Source organism: Rhinoderma darwinii, chromosome 1 (assembly GCF_050947455.1).
Source record: "Rhinoderma darwinii isolate aRhiDar2 chromosome 1, aRhiDar2.hap1, whole genome shotgun sequence".
Classification (NCBI taxonomy): domain Eukaryota; kingdom Metazoa; phylum Chordata; class Amphibia; order Anura; family Rhinodermatidae; genus Rhinoderma; species Rhinoderma darwinii.
The window spans coordinates 653,169,064-653,194,624 of record NC_134687.1 but is presented as its reverse complement, the minus strand read 5'-3'; the positions used below and the strand labels follow the sequence as shown (position 1 = coordinate 653,194,624).

The 25,561-nt window shown below is 37.3% G+C and overlaps 1 pseudogene; it reads left to right on the top strand.

Moving 5' to 3' along the window:
• The window catches only part of LOC142700976 (uncharacterized), a 135,978-nt pseudogene extending 111,770 nt beyond the window's left edge, over positions 1-24,208 (top strand).
• Positions 24,209-25,561: the final 1,353 nt, after the last annotated feature.

Here is a 25,561-nt window from a genome sequence, read left to right as displayed (position 1 = left end):
ACTCCTCACAGATTACCCCGATGTACTCCTCACAGATTACATATGCCCCCACATTATAAACTGAATCACCAGTAATACCCAAACAGAACTACTACCAAGCAAAATCCAGGCTCCAAAAGACGCTGCCTTAATACTGAGCCCTATACTGTGCCCAAACAGCTGTTTACTACCACATATATGGTATTGCTATAACCGGGAGAACCCTTTTAACTATTTTTGGGGTGTGTGTGTCTCCAGTGGCACAACCTGGGCACAACATATTGAACTCTGAAATGGCATATCTGTGGAACAATTGCAATTTTCACTTTTTATCATCCACAGTGCATTCATTTCTGGAAAACACCTGTGGGGTCAAAATGCTCTACACCCCTAATAAATGTCTTAAGGGGTGTCGTTTCCAAAATGGGGTCACTTTTGGGGGCGTTTCCACTGTTTTGGTCCCAAAGGTTTTGCAAATGCAACATGGCACCCAGAAACTAATCCATCAAAATCTGTGTTCCTTCCCTTCTGAGCAGTTTATGAGCACATATAGGGTATTTCCGTACTCTGAAGAATTTTTCTTACAAATGTTGGGGGGCTTTTTCTTCTTTATTTGTTAAGAAAATGAAAAATTTCGAGATAAAACGACATCATATTGGAAAACATTTTGCTTGATTGAGGGGTGCGATTGCTTATTTTTTAGTGGGGCGAGCTTTAGTTTTTATTAATACCATTCTGGGATGCATGTGAATTTTTTTTTTTCACTTTCTAGTACATTTTTTAGGGGAGCTAAGGTGACAAAAAAACAACAATAATTATTATTATTTTTTTGTACAGCGTTCACCGTGCAGGTTAAATAACATTATATTGTAAAAGTTTACATTTTTACGGATGTGGTAAATACCAGTTATGTTAATTTTATTTATTTTTTTAACATTGCTTTAGAGAACAGGTGGGAAAAGGCTTTTTTTTTTAACTTTTAGTTTTATTATGTTTTTTTTTTTACTGTTTTTTTTTTCATTAGCCCCCCCCCCCCCCCCAGGGAACTTGAACTAGCGATCGCTTGCTCTGTATACTGTAACACTAATGTATAGCAGTATATCGTTATTTTTACAGGCCTCTGGCAGGACTTAATTACAGTATGGAAATGGTAGACCAGGGCGCCTTCATTAGGCCCCCAGGCTGCCATGACAACCATCAGCACCATGCAATCGCATTGCGGAAGGACCGATGAGCTTTTGAAGCCGGCCGGCCCTTTTTTCTAATGCCTTAGATGCTGCAATCGCAATTGACTGCGGCATCTAAGGGGCTAAACGGGCGGAATCAAATGATCTTTGATACCACCCGTTGCAGTAAGGTGTCGGCTGTATTACTAAGCTGAAACGCGTTGAGTATGGAGCGCGCTCGGCCCGTGAGCGCACTCCATACTTCGCTTTTTACGTACATGTAGTTGAAAACGTACTAAAGTAGGGGTTTATGTGTAATTTTTTTTCTTCATTATTTTTTGTTTTGTTTTTTAACTTTTATTTTTATGGCCTTTCCATCAGAAAAGACATTTGGGGAACTTTTATTATTTAATTTATTGTTTTTTTACACTATACTTTTCCTCTGTAACCGGCGCTTTACAGCAGGGGAGATCAGCCGTGTTATCGTGACTATTTTCAATGATAGGGCTGTGCTGGGTCTAGTTAGATACAGCAGTAGCCTCTTACTACCAGCATCTTTGCGATCGTGTGACCAGTTACAGGACCACCGGGATCAATAGAGGCAGCAGACCTCATTGAGCGTTGTGTACATGAGTGCAGAGAACACAAGTGGTAAAAAACACATTTTGTCTTCTTTTCAGGGTCCCTGGCAGTCTCTGACGACCGGGGACCTGACATTTAGCTGCTCAATGACTCAGGCAGCAAACTTAAACCTGCACCGTATATACACAGTGGGCAGTCCTCAACCAGTTAAACATCATTTTAGGAGTCAATCGAAATGAAAAAACACATACATTTTGGTGATTGCCTTTGTACTTTGTTATTTATTTGGTTCTTCCATTACAAATCATCTAATAATAACAGCTGAGAAGAAAGATCTTCATTATAGTTCTATATTTAATATGAACCTCGGACAAGAATTGAGGAGCTATTAGAAAACACACAAGGTTCCCATGACAAATCTGCACACAAATCACAAGGGGACAAGTTGTCTTCAGGATATTTCCATAGTACAACCTTAGGCTGCAATATCAAGCAATCAGATCTCCGCTATAATCTACTATACACTAAATAGCACTTTTGGAACATATCTTCTTTAAATGGACACTAACTTTTCAAACAGCTTGTGGTAATCTAATAGTATTCCTGATATATATCAACTTTGTAATTTACTTACTGTTATAGTTTAGCTGTTTTATCCATGAAAATGTTATGTGAAGTTAGTGCCACTAGGTGAGAGACACACGGACGCTGCTGCTTATAGAAGTCTATGGGAAAGGAAGGGGAAGCAGAATAAGGGAGCAGGAGCACAAATATATAGATGCTGTTATCAATAAAAGTCTTTGAAGAGTGGAGGGGGATCAAAAGCAGAGAGAGTACACATAGACTGATGGTAAGAGTTATATGTCACCTCTGTGCTGGATTTTCCGCTACACTGCTCCTTACTGCTGTATGATGTGCTCCATGCTGCTGCAGCTTCTAAGGGTGTGCTACAGAGAGATAGTAGACCAGCATAGCTCTCTGCTCTGTGTGCAGTGTATAGAAGACATGATAGCAGTTAGGCTCCACCCACTACCTCCAGGAAAACTGAGAATTAAAGATAGAGCCTGCAGAGGGAAAACTGCTAAAAGAATGCCAGATACAAGTCATGTAAGTACCAGAAATAGTGTTATTCCTGCTGTACACACATGTAAGAGAATATTCTGAAAAGTCGTCTAAAAATTAGGTACGCTTTAAGGGTCTTTAAGAAGTTTTCAACAGATCCATGATTATTAGGAAGCACCTATTTTAACCAGTTGCTGACTGCCCATAGATTATAAATGTCCTGGTGGTCCACACCTATCTCTACAAGGACGTTTTAAAACATCCAGCTGAGTTTTCTCCTCTACGACTCGCCCACTCCATCACAGTTAAATATATCACTTATTTTATTACACAATATCGAAGCCTTATATGTTCTGAGAAAAATAAGACCAAATACATATAAGTTGGCAGAGAAATAGAACAAAAATTTGCTATTAAATTGTCACATTACTAAAACTTGAATAAGGCTACTTCCTTTCCTTAGGTTCACATTATCAGTACTTGATAGGACCCTCTTTCCCCTTAGAACAGCCTGAACTCTTAGTGGAATGATATTACTATGTACTGGAAACCTTTATTACAAATTCTGATTATTAACTTCACTCTGTCTATTCACTGCATCCCACAGATGTTCTATAAAATTGAGAGCCGGTAACTGTTCAGCCATTAGGATATACAGACCTCATTATCATGTCCATGAATTCATCCTGAGATTTGTGATTTGTCTCATGACATTTGTTAAATGTAGACAGTGGGCAATATTAGACTGTCTGTAACAATATTAAGTTAAGACTGTGTATGTCTTATTAGTATTTAAACAGTCAAATGTGTTGGCAGAGGACAGGCTTCATTGACAAGGTTCTGGTTTTCCAAAAATTTTTTTTTATTACGTCAAGCATTATGTAATAAATTAATAGTGGAGGACTGAGTGTAGACCAGAATGCTGGACTGTTGTGGATTTATTTTAAAGTGTTATACAAAGCGTTATAAGGCTGGAATGGAGTCAATAGGCTTGGCTTAAACATCTTCCTGCTTGATCCACTTCTGACTTTGGCTCAAAAGACTGCATGTGTGTTTCCAACCTAATACAAATATTATAAATTTGTCAACGTTTCTTGTGAAACAAAATCAAATTTTTTTTAAAATCCTAACAGAAGATCCCAGTAAGAACTCTGAGGGAAACTTCACATTATTGCCAAATTATAAAGTAGAAAATGAAGATATGATGCAGCAGTCTTCAGTGGAAAACCTCATTACCCTTAAAGGAAGGGTGTCGCGAAAAAAAGAATTTTTATATCAATTTGCTTTTAGTGTTTTATTAAAAAATGTTGTATTTATTTGTGTGTTTGTGTTTTACTTTTTTTTATTTTTGAACTTTTTCTTGTCTATGGGAGCTGCCATTTTTTTTTCATCCCTGTATATGTCGATTAACGACACATACAGACATGAAATACGGCACATACAGCCCCATAGTGAATGCGAACGGGACCCGTTCCATTCACTATGCTGTACGCCGTCTGTGTGGGAACGGTGCATGCCCACACAGTCCAAATTGAAGGTCTTCGGCCGAGCGAAGTCCGGCGCCATTTTCTTGTGGACCGGAAGCCGTGGCCGGACAGTAAGACTACTACTTCCGGTCGCGGCTTCCGGACTTGTGTTCTAATGCAAGCACTTGGAGCGGAGGGAGCAGACGGAGCGGATGGACCGGAGGGAGCGGCGGCGGCAGGAGCAGGTAAGTTATTTCTGTGTATGTACATGTTTTAGTGTGTGATTACTACTGTATGTAAACCTACTACACTGTGTGTTCGCTCAAAAAATGGCGACACACAGTGTAGGAGGTTTGAACGTTCAATCCCCTCTTTTCTCCTGGCACTAGCCAGGATAAGGGAGGGGGGATTCTGTGAGCTCACTAGAGCGAGTGTGTCTTCTCAAATTTTGCAGCCTAAAGCAATGTGGTTGCTTTACCACATGCCAATGCTGCAATTTTGGGAATTGCTCCATCTAGTGACCAGCACTGGGGAATGTTATAAATTAGAATCTAATTTATAATATTTCCTGACTCGTGAAAAAATTAAAAAATTAGAACAATGTTTAATAATTTATACACTAACTGTTTAACTAAAAAAAATTTACAAAAAAATTCTAGCGACACATTCCCTTTAATATACATCCAGGACATCACAGTAAAGACCTATCACATAATTCCACTAATCATGAGGAACCTTCTACCAACCAATCACAGATTGTTACCACAAGTACAGCTCAGAAAGGGGGTAAAAGGTTTCAATGTGGTAAAAAATTCACAAAAATTTAAGGTCTTTTAACAAACAGAAGAATTCACACAGGAGAGAAGCCATAATCATGTTCAGAATGTGGGAAATGTTTTACAGAGAAATCAAGTCTTGTTATCCATTAGAGAAGTCACACAGGAGAGATGCCATATTCATGTTCAGAATGTGGGAAATGTTTTACAGATAAATCAGCTCTTGTTAGTTACACATGAGAGAAGTCACACAGGAGAGAAACCATATTTATGTTCAGAATGTAGGAAATGTTTTATAGATAAATCAGATCTTGTTATACATGAGAGAAGTCACACAGGAGAGAAGCCATATTCATGTTCAGAATGTGGGAAATGTTTTACACAGAAATCACGTCTTACTAAACATGAGAGAAGTCATACAGGAGAGAAGCCATTTTCATGTTCAGAATGTGGGAAATGTTTTACAGTTAAATCAAGTCTTGTTATACATGAGAGAAGTCACACAGGGGAGAAACTATATTCATGTTCAGAATGTGGGAAATGTTTTACTACTAAAGGCAAACTTAGGGCTCATCGGAGAAAACATACAGGGGAGAAGCCATTTTGATGTTCTATATGTAGAAGATGTTTTACATAGAAATTTACATTTTGGAACTCCGCAGAGAATTCACATGGAGTAGAAACCATAACCTCGTTTAGAATGTGGGAAATGCTATAAGTGCAAAAAATATATATATTTTAAACACATCAGATTATTCACAGACTTTATCCCCTTATTAACCAGCCTATTTTAGGCCTTAATGACCAAGCTATGTTTTAAGTTTTTCCATCGTCACATTCAAAGAGCTCTAACTTTTTTTTATTTTTGTCGACATAGCTGATTAGGTCTTTTGAGGGACAAGTTGTATTTTTTAACCGCACCATTTTGGGGTACATAGAATTTATTGATCAACTTTTATACAAAAATTTTTTGTGGGGATAGAAAAAAATTCAGCAATTTCGACACACTTTTTTGCATCCCAAATTTACGCTGTTTAGAGTGTGGTATAAATAACACCATAACTTTATTCAGTGGGTTGTTACGATTGCAACGATACCAAATTGATATAGATTATGTATGTTTTACTACTTTTACACAGTAAAAACACTTTTTTTTTAATTATTTGTTTTTGTGTCTCCATGTTTGAAGAGCCATAACTTTTTTATTTTTCCATAGCTGCAGTTGTATGAGGGCTTTTTTTGCCATAAAACTTGTAGTTCTTATTGGTACCATTTTGGATTACATGCGACTTTTGATCACATTTTATCACATTTTTTTTAAGGCAGGAGTCACAGAAAACATGGATTTTTTTTTATTATTATTATTTATTTATTTCTTTTTTGCATGGTTTTTTATTTTATTTTTTACGGTGTTCACCGTGTGGGTTAAATTATGTTATAACTTTATAGTCACCTTACAAAGTGTTTTATTATGTTTTTTTTTTAACTATACGTAATTGTTATCATCCCAAAAATAATGACCGGACTTATAAAAGAAAATATTTTACGACTTCTTTCAGCGTGTAGTATAAGGAGCTCAGAAACATTATTGTAAAGTGTCTTCCCATTTGAGGTCAGGACTGGATGACATTATTCGGGATGGTGTAAGAGTTATTACAGAGAGAACCCAACACAAGGACAATGTCTCCCTCCGAGTTTATGTGAGAGTGAAGTACAGAGTCATACTTTTGTCACCACTGAAGGTTATATCCACCGTGGTCATAAAAAGACGATCCCGGAATTATAACAGAGCTACAAATAGTTATTCGTCTTGTACAGATAACGGGGTGTACACTAGTAAGACAGATATAGATTATAATACATCACGTCATTTATCTAATCCGCTCACTACAATGCCAGGTTCAATATGTCGGTTGTACAACCGTAATGGTGCGAATTCATAAACCTCTTCTAGAACGTAACAAGAAAGATGCCAGTAATCCATCAGTCATGTCCCTTAGGTGCTATGTGTGATCACTTATATAATATATAGTGATTATTAGGATTGTCCCTTAGGTGCTATGTGTGATCACTTATATAATATATACGGAAAATCAGGATTGTCCCTTTAATGTGTGATCACTTATATGATATCCACTGATTATCAGGATTGCCCCCCTAGGTGCTATGTGTGATCACTTATATAATATATACTGATTATCAGGATTGTCCCCTAGGTGCTATGTATGACCACTTCTATAATACATACTGATTATCAGGATTGTCCCCTAGGTGCTATGTATGAACACTTATATAATATATACTGATTATCAGGATTGTCCCCTAGGTGCTATGTGTGATCACTTATATAATATACACTGATTATCAGTACTGTCTCTTAGGTGCTATGTGTGATCACTTATATAATATACACTGATGTACTCTGCACAGATTACATATACCCTGATGTACTCTGCACAGATTAAATATTCCCTGATGTACTCTGCACAGATTACATATACCCTGATGTACTCTGCACAGATTACATATACCCTGATGTATTCTGCACAGATGACATATACCCTGATGTACTCTGCATAGATTACATATACCCTGATGTACTCCTCACAGATTACATATATCCTGATGTACTCCTCACAGATTACATATACCCTGATGTACTCCTCACAGATTACATATACCCTGATGTACTCCTCACAGATTACATATACCCTGATGTACTCCTCACAGATTACCCCGATGTACTCCTCACAGATTACATATGCCCCCACATTATAAACTGAATCACCAGTAATACCCAAACAGAACTACTACCAAGCAAAATCCAGGCTCCAAAAGACGCTGCCTTAATACTGAGCCCTATACTGTGCCCAAACAGCTGTTTACTACCACATATATGGTATTGCTATAACCGGGAGAACCCTTTTAACTATTTTTGGGGTGTGTGTGTCTCCAGTGGCACAACCTGGGCACAACATATTGAACTCTGAAATGGCATATCTGTGGAACAATTGCAATTTTCACTTTTTATCATCCACAGTGCATTCATTTCTGGAAAACACCTGTGGGGTCAAAATGCTCTACACCCCTAATAAATGTCTTAAGGGGTGTCGTTTCCAAAATGGGGTCACTTTTGGGGGCGTTTCCACTGTTTTGGTCCCAAAGGTTTTGCAAATGCAACATGGCACCCAGAAACTAATCCATCAAAATCTGTGTTCCTTCCCTTCTGAGCAGTTTATGAGCACATATAGGGTATTTCCGTACTCTGAAGAATTTTTCTTACAAATGTTGGGGGGCTTTTTCTTCTTTATTTGTTAAGAAAATGAACAATTTCGAGATAAAACGACATCATATTGGAAAACATTTTGCTTGATTGAGGGGTGCGATTGCTTATTTTTTAGTGGGGCGAGCCTTAGTTTTTATTAATACCATTCTGGGATGCATGTGAATTTTTTTTTTTCACTTTCTAGTACATTTTTTAGGGGAGCTAAGGTGACAAAAAAACAACAATAATTATTATTATTTTTTTGTACAGCGTTCACCGTGCAGGTTAAATAACATTATATTGTAAAAGTTTACATTTTTACGGATGTGGTAAATACCAGTTATGTTAATTTTATTTATTTTTTTAACATTGCTTTAGAGAACAGGTGGGAAAAGGCTTTTTTTTTTTAACTTTTAGTTTTATTATGTTTTTTTTTTTACTGTTTTTTTTTTCATTAGCCCCCCCCCCCCCCCCCCCCCCCCAGGGAACTTGAACTAGCGATCGCTTGCTCTGTATACTGTAACACTAATGTATAGCAGTATATCGTTATTTTTACAGGCCTCTGGCAGGACTTAATTACAGTATGGAAATGGTAGACCAGGGCGCCTTCATTAGGCCCCCAGGCTGCCATGACAACCATCAGCACCATGCAATCGCATTGCGGAAGGACCGATGAGCTTTTGAAGCCGGCCGGCCCTTTTTTCTAATGCCTTAGATGCTGCAATCGCAATTGACTGCGGCATCTAAGGGGCTAAACGGGCGGAATCAAATGATCTTTGATACCACCCGTTGCAGTAAGGTGTCGGCTGTATTACTAAGCTGAAACGCGTTGAGTATGGAGCGCGCTCGGCCCGTGAGCGCACTCCATACTTCGCTTTTTACGTACATGTAGTTGAAAACGTACTAAAGTAGGGGTTTATGTGTAATTTTTTTTCTTCATTATTTTTTGTTTTGTTTTTTAACTTTTATTTTTATGGCCTTTCCATCAGAAAAGACATTTGGGGAACTTTTATTATTTAATTTATTGTTTTTTTACACTATACTTTTCCTCTGTAACCGGCGCTTTACAGCAGGGGAGATCAGCCGTGTTATCGTGACTATTTTCAATGATAGGGCTGTGCTGGGTCTAGTTAGATACAGCAGTAGCCTCTTACTACCAGCATCTTTGCGATCGTGTGACCAGTTACAGGACCACCGGGATCAATAGAGGCAGCAGACCTCATTGAGCGTTGTGTACATGAGTGCAGAGAACACAAGTGGTAAAAAACACATTTTGTCTTCTTTTCAGGGTCCCTGGCAGTCTCTGACGACCGGGGACCTGACATTTAGCTGCTCAATGACTCAGGCAGCAAACTTAAACCTGCACCGTATATACACAGTGGGCAGTCCTCAACCAGTTAAACATCATTTTAGGAGTCAATCGAAATGAAAAAACACATACATTTTGGTGATTGCCTTTGTACTTTGTTATTTATTTGGTTCTTCCATTACAAATCATCTAATAATAACAGCTGAGAAGAAAGATCTTCATTATAGTTCTATATTTAATATGAACCTCGGACAAGAATTGAGGAGCTATTAGAAAACACACAAGGTTCCCATGACAAATCTGCACACAAATCACAAGGGGACAAGTTGTCTTCAGGATATTTCCATAGTACAACCTTAGGCTGCAATATCAAGCAATCAGATCTCCGCTATAATCTACTATACACTAAATAGCACTTTTGGAACATATCTTCTTTAAATGGACACTAACTTTTCAAACAGCTTGTGGTAATCTAATAGTATTCCTGATATATATCAACTTTGTAATTTACTTACTGTTATAGTTTAGCTGTTTTATCCATGAAAATGTTATGTGAAGTTAGTGCCACTAGGTGAGAGACACACGGACGCTGCTGCTTATAGAAGTCTATGGGAAAGGAAGGGGAAGCAGAATAAGGGAGCAGGAGCACAAATATATAGATGCTGTTATCAATAAAAGTCTTTGAAGAGTGGAGGGGGATCAAAAGCAGAGAGAGTACACATAGACTGATGGTAAGAGTTATATGTCACCTCTGTGCTGGATTTTCCGCTACACTGCTCCTTACTGCTGTATGATGTGCTCCATGCTGCTGCAGCTTCTAAGGGTGTGCTACAGAGAGATAGTAGACCAGCATAGCTCTCTGCTCTGTGTGCAGTGTATAGAAGACATGATAGCAGTTAGGCTCCACCCACTACCTCCAGGAAAACTGAGAATTAAAGATAGAGCCTGCAGAGGGAAAACTGCTAAAAGAATGCCAGATACAAGTCATGTAAGTACCAGAAATAGTGTTATTCCTGCTGTACACACATGTAAGAGAATATTCTGAAAAGTCGTCTAAAAATTAGGTACGCTTTAAGGGTCTTTAAGAAGTTTTCAACAGATCCATGATTATTAGGAAGCACCTATTTTAACCAGTTGCTGACTGCCCATAGATTATAAATGTCCTGGTGGTCCACACCTATCTCTACAAGGATGTTTTAAAACATCCAGCTGAGTTTTCTCCTCTACGACTCGCCCACTCCATCACAGTTAAATATATCACTTATTTTATTACACAATATCGAAGCCTTATATGTTCTGAGAAAAATAAGACCAAATACATATAAGTTGGCAGAGAAATAGAACAAAAATTTGCTATTAAATTGTCACATTACTAAAACTTGAATAAGGCTACTTCCTTTCCTTAGGTTCACATTATCAGTACTTGATAGGACCCTCTTTCCCCTTAGAACAGCCTGAACTCTTAGTGGAATGATATTACTATGTACTGGAAACCTTTATTACAAATTCTGATTATTAACTTCACTCTGTCTATTCACTGCATCCCACAGATGTTCTATAAAATTGAGAGCCGGTAACTGTTCAGCCATTAGGATATACAGACCTCATTATCATGTCCATGAATTCATCCTGAGATTTGTGATTTGTCTCATGACATTTGTTAAATGTAGACAGTGGGCAATATTAGACTGTCTGTAACAATATTAAGTTAAGACTGTGTATGTCTTATTAGTATTTAAACAGTCAAATGTGTTGGCAGAGGACAGGCTTCATTGACAAGGTTCTGGTTTTCCAAAAATTTTTTTTTATTACGTCAAGCATTATGTAATAAATTAATAGTGGAGGACTGAGTGTAGACCAGAATGCTGGACTGTTGTGGATTTATTTTAAAGTGTTATACAAAGCGTTATAAGGCTGGAATGGAGTCAATAGGCTTGGCTTAAACATCTTCCTGCTTGATCCACTTCTGACTTTGGCTCAAAAGACTGCATGTGTGTTTCCAACCTAATACAAATATTATAAATTTGTCAACGTTTCTTGTGAAACAAAATCAAATTTTTTTTAAAATCCTAACAGAAGATCCCAGTAAGAACTCTGAGGGAAACTTCACATTATTGCCAAATTATAAAGTAGAAAATGAAGATATGATGCAGCAGTCTTCAGTGGAAAACCTCATTACCCTTAAAGGAAGGGTGTCGCGAAAAAAAGAATTTTTATATCAATTTGCTTTTAGTGTTTTATTAAAAAATGTTGTATTTATTTGTGTGTTTGTGTTTTACTTTTTTTTATTTTTGAACTTTTTCTTGTCTATGGGAGCTGCCATTTTTTTTTCATCCCTGTATATGTCGATTAACGACACATACAGACATGAAATACGGCACATACAGCCCCATAGTGAATGCGAACGGGACCCGTTCCATTCACTATGCTGTACGCCGTCTGTGTGGGAACGGTGCATGCCCACACAGTCCAAATTGAAGGTCTTCGGCCGAGCGAAGTCCGGCGCCATTTTCTTGTGGACCGGAAGCCGTGGCCGGACAGTAAGACTACTACTTCCGGTCGCGGCTTCCGGACTTGTGTTCTAATGCAAGCACTTGGAGCGGAGGGAGCAGACGGAGCGGATGGACCGGAGGGAGCGGCGGCGGCAGGAGCAGGTAAGTTATTTCTGTGTATGTACATGTTTTAGTGTGTGATTACTACTGTATGTAAACCTACTACACTGTGTGTTCGCTCAAAAAATGGCGACACACAGTGTAGGAGGTTTGAACGTTCAATCCCCTCTTTTCTCCTGGCACTAGCCAGGATAAGGGAGGGGGGATTCTGTGAGCTCACTAGAGCGAGTGTGTCTTCTCAAATTTTGCAGCCTAAAGCAATGTGGTTGCTTTACCACATGCCAATGCTGCAATTTTGGGAATTGCTCCATCTAGTGACCAGCACTGGGGAATGTTATAAATTAGAATCTAATTTATAATATTTCCTGACTCGTGAAAAAATTAAAAAATTAGAACAATGTTTAATAATTTATACACTAACTGTTTAACTAAAAAAAATTTACAAAAAAATTCTAGCGACACATTCCCTTTAATATACATCCAGGACATCACAGTAAAGACCTATCACATAATTCCACTAATCATGAGGAACCTTCTACCAACCAATCACAGATTGTTACCACAAGTACAGCTCAGAAAGGGGGTAAAAGGTTTCAATGTGGTAAAAAATTCACAAAAATTTAAGGTCTTTTAACAAACAGAAGAATTCACACAGGAGAGAAGCCATAATCATGTTCAGAATGTGGGAAATGTTTTACAGAGAAATCAAGTCTTGTTATCCATTAGAGAAGTCACACAGGAGAGATGCCATATTCATGTTCAGAATGTGGGAAATGTTTTACAGATAAATCAGCTCTTGTTAGTTACACATGAGAGAAGTCACACAGGAGAGAAACCATATTTATGTTCAGAATGTAGGAAATGTTTTATAGATAAATCAGATCTTGTTATACATGAGAGAAGTCACACAGGAGAGAAGCCATATTCATGTTCAGAATGTGGGAAATGTTTTACACAGAAATCACGTCTTACTAAACATGAGAGAAGTCATACAGGAGAGAAGCCATTTTCATGTTCAGAATGTGGGAAATGTTTTACAGTTAAATCAAGTCTTGTTATACATGAGAGAAGTCACACAGGGGAGAAACTATATTCATGTTCAGAATGTGGGAAATGTTTTACTACTAAAGGCAAACTTAGGGCTCATCGGAGAAAACATACAGGGGAGAAGCCATTTTGATGTTCTATATGTAGAAGATGTTTTACATAGAAATTTACATTTTGGAACTCCGCAGAGAATTCACATGGAGTAGAAACCATAACCTCGTTTAGAATGTGGGAAATGCTATAAGTGCAAAAAAAATATATATTTTAAACACATCAGATTATTCACAGACTTTATCCCCTTATTAACCAGCCTATTTTAGGCCTTAATGACCAAGCTATGTTTTAAGTTTTTCCATCGTCACATTCAAAGAGCTCTAACTTTTTTTTATTTTTGTCGACATAGCTGATTAGGTCTTTTGAGGGACAAGTTGTATTTTTTAACCGCACCATTTTGGGGTACATAGAATTTATTGATCAACTTTTATACAAAAATTTTTTGTGGGGATAGAAAAAAATTCAGCAATTTCGACACACTTTTTTGCATCCCAAATTTACGCTGTTTAGAGTGTGGTATAAATAACACCATAACTTTATTCAGTGGGTTGTTACGATTGCAACGATACCAAATTGATATAGATTATGTATGTTTTACTACTTTTACACAGTAAAAACACTTTTTTTTTAATTATTTGTTTTTGTGTCTCCATGTTTGAAGAGCCATAACTTTTTTATTTTTCCATAGCTGCAGTTGTATGAGGGCTTTTTTTGCCATAAAACTTGTAGTTCTTATTGGTACCATTTTGGATTACATGCGACTTTTGATCACATTTTATCACATTTTTTTTAAGGCAGGAGTCACAGAAAACATGGATATTTTTTTATTATTATTATTTATTTATTTCTTTTTTGCATGGTTTTTTATTTTATTTTTTACGGTGTTCACCGTGTGGGTTAAATTATGTTATAACTTTATAGTCACCTTACAAAGTGTTTTATTATGTTTTTTTTTTAACTATACGTAATTGTTATCATCCCAAAAATAATGACCGGACTTATAAAAGAAAATATTTTACGACTTCTTTCAGCGTGTAGTATAAGGAGCTCAGAAACATTATTGTAAAGTGTCTTCCCATTTGAGGTCAGGACTGGATGACATTATTCGGGATGGTGTAAGAGTTATTACAGAGAGAACCCAACACAAGGACAATGTCTCCCTCCGAGTTTATGTGAGAGTGAAGTACAGAGTCATACTTTTGTCACCACTGAAGGTTATATCCACCGTGGTCATAAAAAGACGATCCCGGAATTATAACAGAGCTACAAATAGTTATTCGTCTTGTACAGATAACGGGGTGTACACTAGTAAGACAGATATAGATTATAATACATCACGTCATTTATCTAATCCGCTCACTACAATGCCAGGTTCAATATGTCGGTTGTACAACCGTAATGGTGCGAATTCATAAACCTCTTCTAGAACGTAACAAGAAAGATGCCAGTAATCCATCAGTCATGTCCCTTAGGTGCTATGTGTGATCACTTATATAATATATAGTGATTATTAGGATTGTCCCTTAGGTGCTATGTGTGATCACTTATATAATATATACGGAAAATCAGGATTGTCCCTTTAATGTGTGATCACTTATATGATATCCACTGATTATCAGGATTGCCCCCCTAGGTGCTATGTGTGATCACTTATATAATATATACTGATTATCAGGATTGTCCCCTAGGTGCTATGTATGACCACTTCTATAATACATACTGATTATCAGGATTGTCCCCTAGGTGCTATGTATGAACACTTATATAATATATACTGATTATCAGGATTGTCCCCTAGGTGCTATGTGTGATCACTTATATAATATACACTGATTATCAGTACTGTCTCTTAGGTGCTATGTGTGATCACTTATATAATATACACTGATGTACTCTGCACAGATTACATATACCCTGATGTACTCTGCACAGATTAAATATTCCCTGATGTACTCTGCACAGATTACATATACCCTGATGTACTCTGCACAGATTACATATACCCTGATGTATTCTGCACAGATGACATATACCCTGATGTACTCTGCATAGATTACATATACCCTGATGTACTCCTCACAGATTACATATATCCTGATGTACTCCTCACAGATTACATATACCCTGATGTACTCCTCACAGATTACATATACCCTGATGTACTCCTCACAGATTACATATACCCTGATGTACTCCTCACAGATTACCCCGATGTACTCCTCACAGATTACATATGCCCCCACATTATAAACTGAATCACCAGTAATACCCAAACAGAACTACTACCAAGCAAAATCCAGGCTCCAAAAGACGCTGCCTTAATACTGAGCCCTATACTGTGCCCAAACAGCTGTTTACTACCACATATATGGTATTGCTATAACCGGGAGAACCCTTTTAACTATTTTTGGGGTGTGTGTGTCTCCAGTGGCACAACCTGGGCACAACATATTGAACTCTGAAATGGCATATCTGTGGAACAATTGCAATTTTCACTTTTTATCATCCACAGTGCATTCATTTCTGGAAAACACCTGTGGGGTCAAAATGCTCTACACCCCTAATAAATGTCTTAAGGGGTGTCGTTTCCAAAATGGGGTCACTTTTGGGGGCGTTTCCACTGTTTTGGTCCCAAAGGTTTTGCAAATGCAACATGGCACCCAGAAACTAATCCATCAAAATCTGTGTTCCTTCCCTTCTGAGCAGTTTATGAGCACATATAGGGTATTTCCGTACTCTGAAGAATTTTTCTTACAAATGTTGGGGGGCTTTTTCTTCTTTATTTGTTAAGAAAATGAACAATTTCGAGATAAAACGACATCATATTGGAAAACATTTTGCTTGATTGAGGGGTGCGATTGCTTATTTTTTAGTGGGGCGAGCTTTAGTTTTTATTAATACCATTCTGGGATGCATGTGAATTTTTTTTTTTCACTTTCTAGTACATTTTTTAGGGGAGCTAAGGTGACAAAAAAACAACAATAATTATTATTATTTTTTTGTACAGCGTTCACCGTGCAGGTTAAATAACATTATATTGTAAAAGTTTACATTTTTACGGATGTGGTAAATACCAGTTATGTTAATTTTATTTATTTTTTTAACATTGCTTTAGAGAACAGGTGGGAAAAGGCTTTTTTTTTTTTACTTTTAGTTTTATTATGTTTTTTTTTTTACTGTTTTTTTTTTCATTAGCCCCCCCCCCCCCCCCCCAGGGAACTTGAACTAGCGATCGCTTGCTCTGTATACTGTAACACTAATGTATAGCAGTATATCGTTATTTTTACAGGCCTCTGGCAGGACTTAATTACAGTATGGAAATGGTAGACCAGGGCGCCTTCATTAGGCCCCCAGGCTGCCATGACAACCATCAGCACCATGCAATCGCATTGCGGAAGGACCGATGAGCTTTTGAAGCCGGCCGGCCCTTTTTTCTAATGCCTTAGATGCTGCAATCGCAATTGACTGCGGCATCTAAGGGGCTAAACGGGCGGAATCAAATGATCTTTGATACCACCCGTTGCAGTAAGGTGTCGGCTGTATTACTAAGCTGAAACGCGTTGAGTATGGAGCGCGCTTGGCCCGTGAGCGCACTCCATACTTCGCTTTTTACGTACATGTAGTTGAAAACGTACTAAAGTAGGGGTTTATGTGTAATTTTTTTTCTTCATTATTTTTTGTTTTATTTTTTAACTTTTATTTTTATGGCCTTTCCATCAGAAAAGACATTTGGGGAACTTTTATTATTTAATTTATTGTTTTTTTACACTATACTTTTCCTCTGTAACCGGCGCTTTACAGCAGGGGAGATCAGCCGTGTTATCGTGACTATTTTCAATGATAGGGCTGTGCTGGGTCTAGTTAGATACAGCAGTAGCCTCTTACTACCAGCATCTTTGCGATCGTGTGACCAGTTACATGACCACCGGGATCAATAGAGGCAGCAGACCTCATTGAGCGTTGTGTACATGAGTGCAGAGAACACAAGTGGTAAAAAACACATTTTGTCTTCTTTTCAGGGTCCCTGGCAGTCTCTGACGACCGGGGACCTGACATTTAGCTGCTCAATGACTCAGGCAGCAAACTTAAACCTGCACCGTATATACACAGTGGGCAGTCCTCAACCAGTTAAACATCATTTTAGGAGTCAATCGAAATGAAAAAACACATACATTTTGGTGATTGCCTTTGTACTTTGTTATTTATTTGGTTCTTCCATTACAAATCATCTAATAATAACAGCTGAGAAGAAAGATCTTCATTATAGTTCTATATTTAATATGAACCTCGGACAAGAATTGAGGAGCTATTAGAAAACACACAAGGTTCCCATGACAAATCTGCACACAAATCACAAGGGGACAAGTTGTCTTCAGGATATTTCCATAGTACAACCTTAGGCTGCAATATCAAGCAATCAGATCTCCGCTATAATCTACTATACACTAAATAGCACTTTTGGAACATATCTTCTTTAAATGGACACTAACTTTTCAAACAGCTTGTGGTAATCTAATAGTATTCCTGATATATATCAACTTTGTAATTTACTTACTGTTATAGTTTAGCTGTTTTATCCATGAAAATGTTATGTGAAGTTAGTGCCACTAGGTGAGAGACACACGGACGCTGCTGCTTATAGAAGTCTATGGGAAAGGAAGGGGAAGCAGAATAAGGGAGCAGGAGCACAAATATATAGATGCTGTTATCAATAAAAGTCTTTGAAGAGTGGAGGGGGATCAAAAGCAGAGAGAGTACACATAGACTGATGGTAAGAGTTATATGTCACCTCTGTGCTGGATTTTCCGCTACACTGCTCCTTACTGCTGTATGATGTGCTCCATGCTGCTGCAGCTTCTAAGGGTGTGCTACAGAGAGATAGTAGACCAGCATAGCTCTCTGCTCTGTGTGCAGTGTATAGAAGACATGATAGCAGTTAGGCTCCACCCACTACCTCCAGGAAAACTGAGAGATAGAGCCTGCAGAGGGAAAACTGCTAAAAGAATGCCAGATACAAGTCATGTAAGTACCAGAAATAGTGTTATTCCTGCTGTACACACATGTAAGAGAATATTCTGAAAAGTCGTCTAAAAATTAGGTACGCTTTAAGGGTCTTTAAGAAGTTTTCAACAGATCCATGATTATTAGGAAGCACCTATTTTAACCAGTTGCTGACTGCCCATAGATTATAAATGTCCTGGTGGTCCACACCTATCTCTACAAGGACGTTTTAAAACATCCAGCTGAGTTTTCTCCTCTACGACTCGCCCACTCCATCACAGTTAAATATATCACTTATTTTATTACACAATATCGAAGCCTTATATGTTCTGAGAAAAATAAGACCAAATACATATAAGTTGGCAGAGAAATAGAACAAAAATTTGCTATTAAATTGTCACATTACTAAAACTTGAATAAGGCTACTTCCTTTCCTTAGGTTCACATTATCAGTACTTGATAGGACCCTTAGTGGAATGATATTACTATGTACTGGAAACCTTTATTACAAATTCTGATTATTAACTTCACTCTGTCTATTCACTGCATCCCACAGATGTTCTATAAAATTGAGAGCCGGTAACTGTTCAGCCATTAGGATATACAGACCTCATTATCATGTCCATGAATTCATCCTGAGATTTGTGATTTGTCTCATGACATTTGTTAAATGTAGACAGTGGGCAATATTAGACTGTCTGTAACAATATTAAGTTAAGACTGTGTATGTCTTATTAGTATTTAAACAGTCAAATGTGTTGGCAGAGGACAGGCTTCATTGACAAGGTTCTGGTTTTCAAAAAAATTTTTTTTATTACGTCAAGCATTATGTAATAAATTAATAGTGGAGGACTGAGTGTAGACCAGAATGCTGGACTGTTGTGGATTTATTTTAAAGTGTTATACAAAGCGTTATAAGGCTGGAATGGAGTCAATAGGCTTGGCTTAAACATCTTCCTGCTTGATCCACTTCTGACTTTGGCTCAAAAGACTGCATGTGTGTTTCCAACCTAATACAAATATTATAAATTTGTCAACGTTTCTTGTGAAACAAAATCAAATTTTTTTTAAAATCCTAACAGAAGATCCCAGTAAGAACTCTGAGGGAAACTTCACATTATTGCCAAATTATAAAGTAGAAAATGAAGATATGATGCAGCAGTCTTCAGTGGAAAACCTCATTACCCTTAAAGGAAGGGTGTCGCGAAAAAAAGAATTTTTATATCAATTTGCTTTTAGTGTTTTATTAAAAAATGTTGTATTTATTTGTGTGTTTGTGTTTTACTTTTTTTTATTTTTGAACTTTTTCTTGTCTATGGGAGCTGCCATTTTTTTTTCATCCCTGTATATGTCGATTAACGACACATACAGACATGAAATACGGCACATACAGCCCCATAGTGAATGCGAACGGGACCCGTTCCATTCACTATGCTGTACGCCGTCTGTGTGGGAACGGTGCATGCCCACACAGTCCAAATTGAAGGTCTTCGGCCGAGCGAAGTCCGGCGCCATTTTCTTGTGGACCGGAAGCCGTGGCCGGACAGTAAGACTACTACTTCCGGTCGCGGCTTCCGGACTTGTGTTCTAATGCAAGCACTTGGAGCGGAGGGAGCAGACGGAGCGGATGGACCGGAGGGAGCGGCGGCGGCAGGAGCAGGTAAGTTATTTCTGTGTATGTACATGTTTTAGTGTGTGATTACTACTGTATGTAAACCTACTACACTGTGTGTTCGCTCAAAAAATGGCGACACACAGTGTAGGAGGTTTGAACGTTCAATCCCCTCTTTTCTCCTGGCACTAGCCAGGATAAGGGAGGGGGGATTCTGTGAGCTCACTAGAGCGAGTGTGTCTTCTCAAATTTTGCAGCCTAAAGCAATGTGGTTGCTTTACCACATGCCAATGCTGCAATTTTGGGAATTGCTCCATCTAGTGACCAGCACTGGGGAATGTTATAAATTAGAATCTAATTTATAATATTTCCTGACTCGTGAAAAAATTAAAAAATTAGAACAATGTTTAATAATTTATACACTAACTGTTTAACTAAAAAAAAATTACAAAAAAATTCTAGCGACACATTCCCTTTAATATACATCCAGGACATCACAGTAAAGACCTATCACATAATTCCACTAATCATGAGGAACCTTCTACCAACCAATCACAGATTGTTACCACAAGTACAGCTCAGAAAGGGGGTAAAAGGTTTCAATGTGGTAAAAAATTCACAAAAATTTAAGGTCTTTTAACAAACAGAAGAATTCACACAGGAGAGAAGCCATAATCATGTTCAGAATGTGGGAAATGTTTTACAGAGAAATCAAGTCTTGTTATCCATTAGAGAAGTCACACAGGAGAGATGCCATATTCATGTTCAGAATGTGGGAAATGTTTTACAGATAAATCAGCTCTTGTTAGTTACACATGAGAGAAGTCACACAGGAGAGAAACCATATTTATGTTCAGAATGTAGGAAATGTTTTATAGATAAATCAGATCTTGTTATACATGAGAGAAGTCACACAGGAGAGAAGCCATATTCATGTTCAGAATGTGGGAAATGTTTTACACAGAAATCACGTCTTACTAAACATGAGAGAAGTCATACAGGAGAGAAGCCATTTTCATGTTCAGAATGTGGGAAATGTTTTACAGTTAAATCAAGTCTTGTTATACATGAGAGAAGTCACACAGGGGAGAAACTATATTCATGTTCAGAATGTGGGAAATGTTTTACTACTAAAGGCAAACTTAGGGCTCATCGGAGAAAACATACAGGGGAGAAGCCATTTTGATGTTCTATATGTAGAAGATGTTTTACATAGAAATTTACATTTTGGAACTCCGCAGAGAATTCACATGGAGTAGAAACCATAACCTCGTTTAGAATGTGGGAAATGCTATAAGTGCAAAAAAAATATATATTTTAAACACATCAGATTATTCACAGACTTTATCCCCTTATTAACCAGCCTATTTTAGGCCTTAATGACCAAGCTATGTTTTAAGTTTTTCCATCGTCACATTCAAAGAGCTCTAACTTTTTTTTATTTTTGTCGACATAGCTGATTAGGTCTTTTGAGGGACAAGTTGTATTTTTTAACCGCACCATTTTGGGGTACATAGAATTTATTGATCAACTTTTATACAAAAAATTTTTGTGGGGATAGAAAAAAATTCAGCAATTTCGACACACTTTTTTGCATCCCAAATTTACGCTGTTTAGAGTGTGGTATAAATAACACCATAACTTTATTCAGTGGGTTGTTACGATTGCAACGATACCAAATTGATATAGATTATGTATGTTTTACTACTTTTACACAGTAAAAACACTTTTTTTTTAATTATTTGTTTTTGTGTCTCCATGTTTGAAGAGCCATAACTTTTTTATTTTTCCATAGCTGCAGTTGTATGAGGGCTTTTTTTGCCATAAAACTTGTAGTTCTTATTGGTACCATTTTGGATTACATGCGACTTTTGATCACATTTTATCACATTTTTTTTAAGGCAGGAGTCACAGAAAACATGGATTTTTTTTTATTATTATTATTTATTTATTTCTTTTTTGCATGGTTTTTTATTTTATTTTTTACGGTGTTCACCGTGTGGGTTAAATTATGTTATAACTTTATAGTTGGGGTTGTTACGGACGTGGCGATACCAAATATGTGTAACTTTTTTATTTGTTTTTGTTTTTTCAATAATAAAGCATTTCGTAAGGAGAAAAGGTGTTTTTATTTTTTATTCACTTTTTTTTTATTCACTTTTTTTTTTTACATTTTCTAGTCCCACTAGGGGACTTCACTATGTGATCCTCGCTTTTACAATACACTGCAATTCTTCTGTATTGCAGTGTATTACTGCCTGTCCATGTAAAACAGACAGGCATCTGCTAAACCATGTCTCTGGCATGACCTAGCAGGCATACGCTACAGGCAGACCTGGGGGCTTTTATTAGGCCCTCCGGCTGCCATCAAAGACGCCATCTTTCTGTGATCATGTGCTGGGTGCCAGTGGGTGAGAACAGGTGCTCCCTTTTTTCTCTCCAAAACCACTCAGATGCGGCGCTCGCTATTGAGTGGCGCATCTGAGGGGTTAAACGGGTGAGATTGATACTGATATCAATCTGACCCGTTAGAGCAGGGATCGTGAAAAGGCGTATTGGCGGTCAGTAATGGTTTAAACAGCCAATAAGTGTGGTTTTTTTTATTTATTTTTGGGTGGAATTAGCCTGGATCTGTCAAACACCCAAATTATATTTACCTGTTATCAACTGTGACAAGGAAAAGTATTGTGGACATAAGGAAGAAAAGAAGAGCCTGGTTTACTTACAAAGCAGAGAAGCTGAATTATCACCATGAACCTCGCTTCTTATTACTATATTCATAAATTCCCCCACACTGCAGGAGAATCCAGAGTGACAGTAAGGACAATGTAAACTTTTTGTTTTTAACATATATGGACTTTTTTATATTTGACTTTAATTAAAACAGCATAAAAAGATGAAGGTGATGGAATTGAAGAAAAAAAACACTAACAAACTAACTTTCTAATTGAATAAAATAAATATTCACAGATTTATTTTCATAAATATACTTATGATATTTCCTTTTATCACTGAATTAGAATCAAGGTTGGCGCCCAAAATCACGCGAATTTTTCTTGTAATACCCCAATATTTACCGGCTAAATCGTGTGTCCATTTGTCACCTATGTGGGTATGGTTGTGGTTGACATTCCGTCTGTTTTAATCCTCAGGGTAGATTCACTTGCGGCAGATTTGTAGTAGAAATTTCTGAAACTAAATAGTTCCATACATCTGAGTTCGATTATTTGTGCAGCATGCACATGAATTCTGAAATCACCTTTCAGATGAGTGGAACAGCCGCACACATTTCTGAAGCAAAACTGCTATTTGTGAACTGGAATCACACATGCAGTTTAGCTCAAAAAAGCGCATGGAAAACTGCACTTCAAAGCCAGAAGTGGATCCAGCCAGAAAGAAAAGTGTAAGTCCTTCATTATATTTCCCAATTCCTTTTAAAACACTCTTGGATTTGCCTAAAAAAACCGCATGTGTGATTCCAGACTTAGACAGGATCCAGGAGGAACATGTCACATTTAAATCTCTGACGTTTGGTTTTCCTTTGTTAGTGAAATGTGTGGTATCACCATGCCGAGATCCAGAGCGCTCGGAGGCCTTCAGAAAGGTTCTGGATGTCTATGATTCTGGAAAGGGAAAATGGTCAAACTATTAGATGTCAATCATTGCACTGTCCAGAAAACCATCTACCTGTGGAGATTTCAGACAACTGCCAATTGGTCCCAGCCAGTCTGTCTCAGTAGCAGAATACACGATGCTGAGAGAAGTTTCTGAGAATTACAGAATTTCTTTAAAGACCTACTGCAGCTATTGACACTCTTGATGTCTTCCATTCCAAAAGTGCTGCAAAAATGAAAACTACATGGGGTGTGCCAAAACAAAACCTTTATTCAGAAAAAACATCAGAGCAAGACTATAGCTTAGAACAGGGAGAGGAAACCTCCAGCTCACCAGCCCAAATACTGATAGTCCTGCTTCGCTCGGATCTCCGCAACGGTCCACGGTAGGCAATAGTAGGATAGAAAGAATTGATCCAGCGCTGCAGGAATGTGGTTAAATAGGAACGTATTCCCAATTTTATTCGTATCAAAAAAGCTTGTTTAAAATTCGATAACAGGCAGACTTGGCACCAAGTAATCGGTAGGTATAGTGAGCCTACGCGTTTCAAGCACGTCAAGTGCTCTTAGTCATGGCATTCATTCACTCACTGGGACTCAAGGGTATAGACTTATATGCTTTGTTTTAATAGGTGGAGCCAGGAAACCTTCTCAGTTGATTAATTAAAAACACCTTGTGTGTGTTTCGAAAGCATATGAAACAATTAACCCTTCAAAGTATATGGGTTTAGCAGCTTCAGCTCATGCTTGCAAGTATAGAAACCAATATACGAGCAATGTAGGTGTGATACCTATGTGTTTGTTATTTGTTTTTTTATTTATTTTTTGTTTCCATTTGGTTTAATAATTGAATGTCATTTGCTAATATTAGCAAGGCTTGTTACTGCGTTATATATGAGGTCCATGGGTGAGAGGTGGACCGACTTCACGAGTAGCCGCATCAAAGACGGGGCTCCGGCAATCTACAATTAATGTAAGTGAATTTAAACCCTTATTGAGCTTGTGTACCTGTGTGTGAATGACTCTTAATTGCATACCAATATTGCAACTTGTTTCGAAATAAGAAAAACATAAAAGGACATTGGAAAGAGAAAAAGACTTTAAAATCGGAATGTTAGAAACAAAAACACAGTGGGTTAGGATTTGAACACATATAGCATAGTGTGTATAAAAGAATAAATCACAAATAACATAGCTGTAAGTATAAAAATAATTAGCTTTGTATTGTGTTGAAACAACAGTATTTTACCGAAAAAGTAGTGGAAACCTATATATATATATATATGTATATTTGTTGGAAATATCATTATGTCATGTCAGCATACATGTAGAAAAATTGGACATATATATATGAATACATATATGTGTATATATATATGTGTTACCTCATTTTAACCCATTTTAACTGGTATAATTCATATATGAGTTTGATGTTTTACTGTTTATACATGAATGTTCATGTGTACATATAGCTTGAAAATTTATTATATATACTTATTATTGACTGTCACTTATTTGATGTAAAAGAATTGGTGAATAACTTTATTCTTTTGCTGCATTATATGTTGGAATCTAAATTTGTTGGCTTCGTGCCTGAGATATGATTTATCAGAATACGGGGCCAATGTTTATAATGTATTTGTGATAGGGAATTAGTCTTGGTATAAGGAGAGAAAGATTGTTTATCCCCTGTGAAAGAGATATTCTTTAGAGTAACTTTGTTAATTGTTTTAATAATATTGCTATACCCTATATACGGGTGTATGGAGAAGAATATTACTTCAGCAAAACTGGTGTGTGCAGTGTAGATATTGTAGAGCTCTTAATGAGCTTCTATATAATGATGAAGTATCTCTTGCTAGCCCCTGTTTGGTTTGGAAAAGTAAGTAATTATTGTAATAATTCTTTTTAATGAAATATATTCCAAATGTCTGGAGGAATGGAAATGTACAGTGTCTATTCTTTCCAATGAGACACACTCCATGTATTTGGAATCTGAAGTATACAAATTTTGTC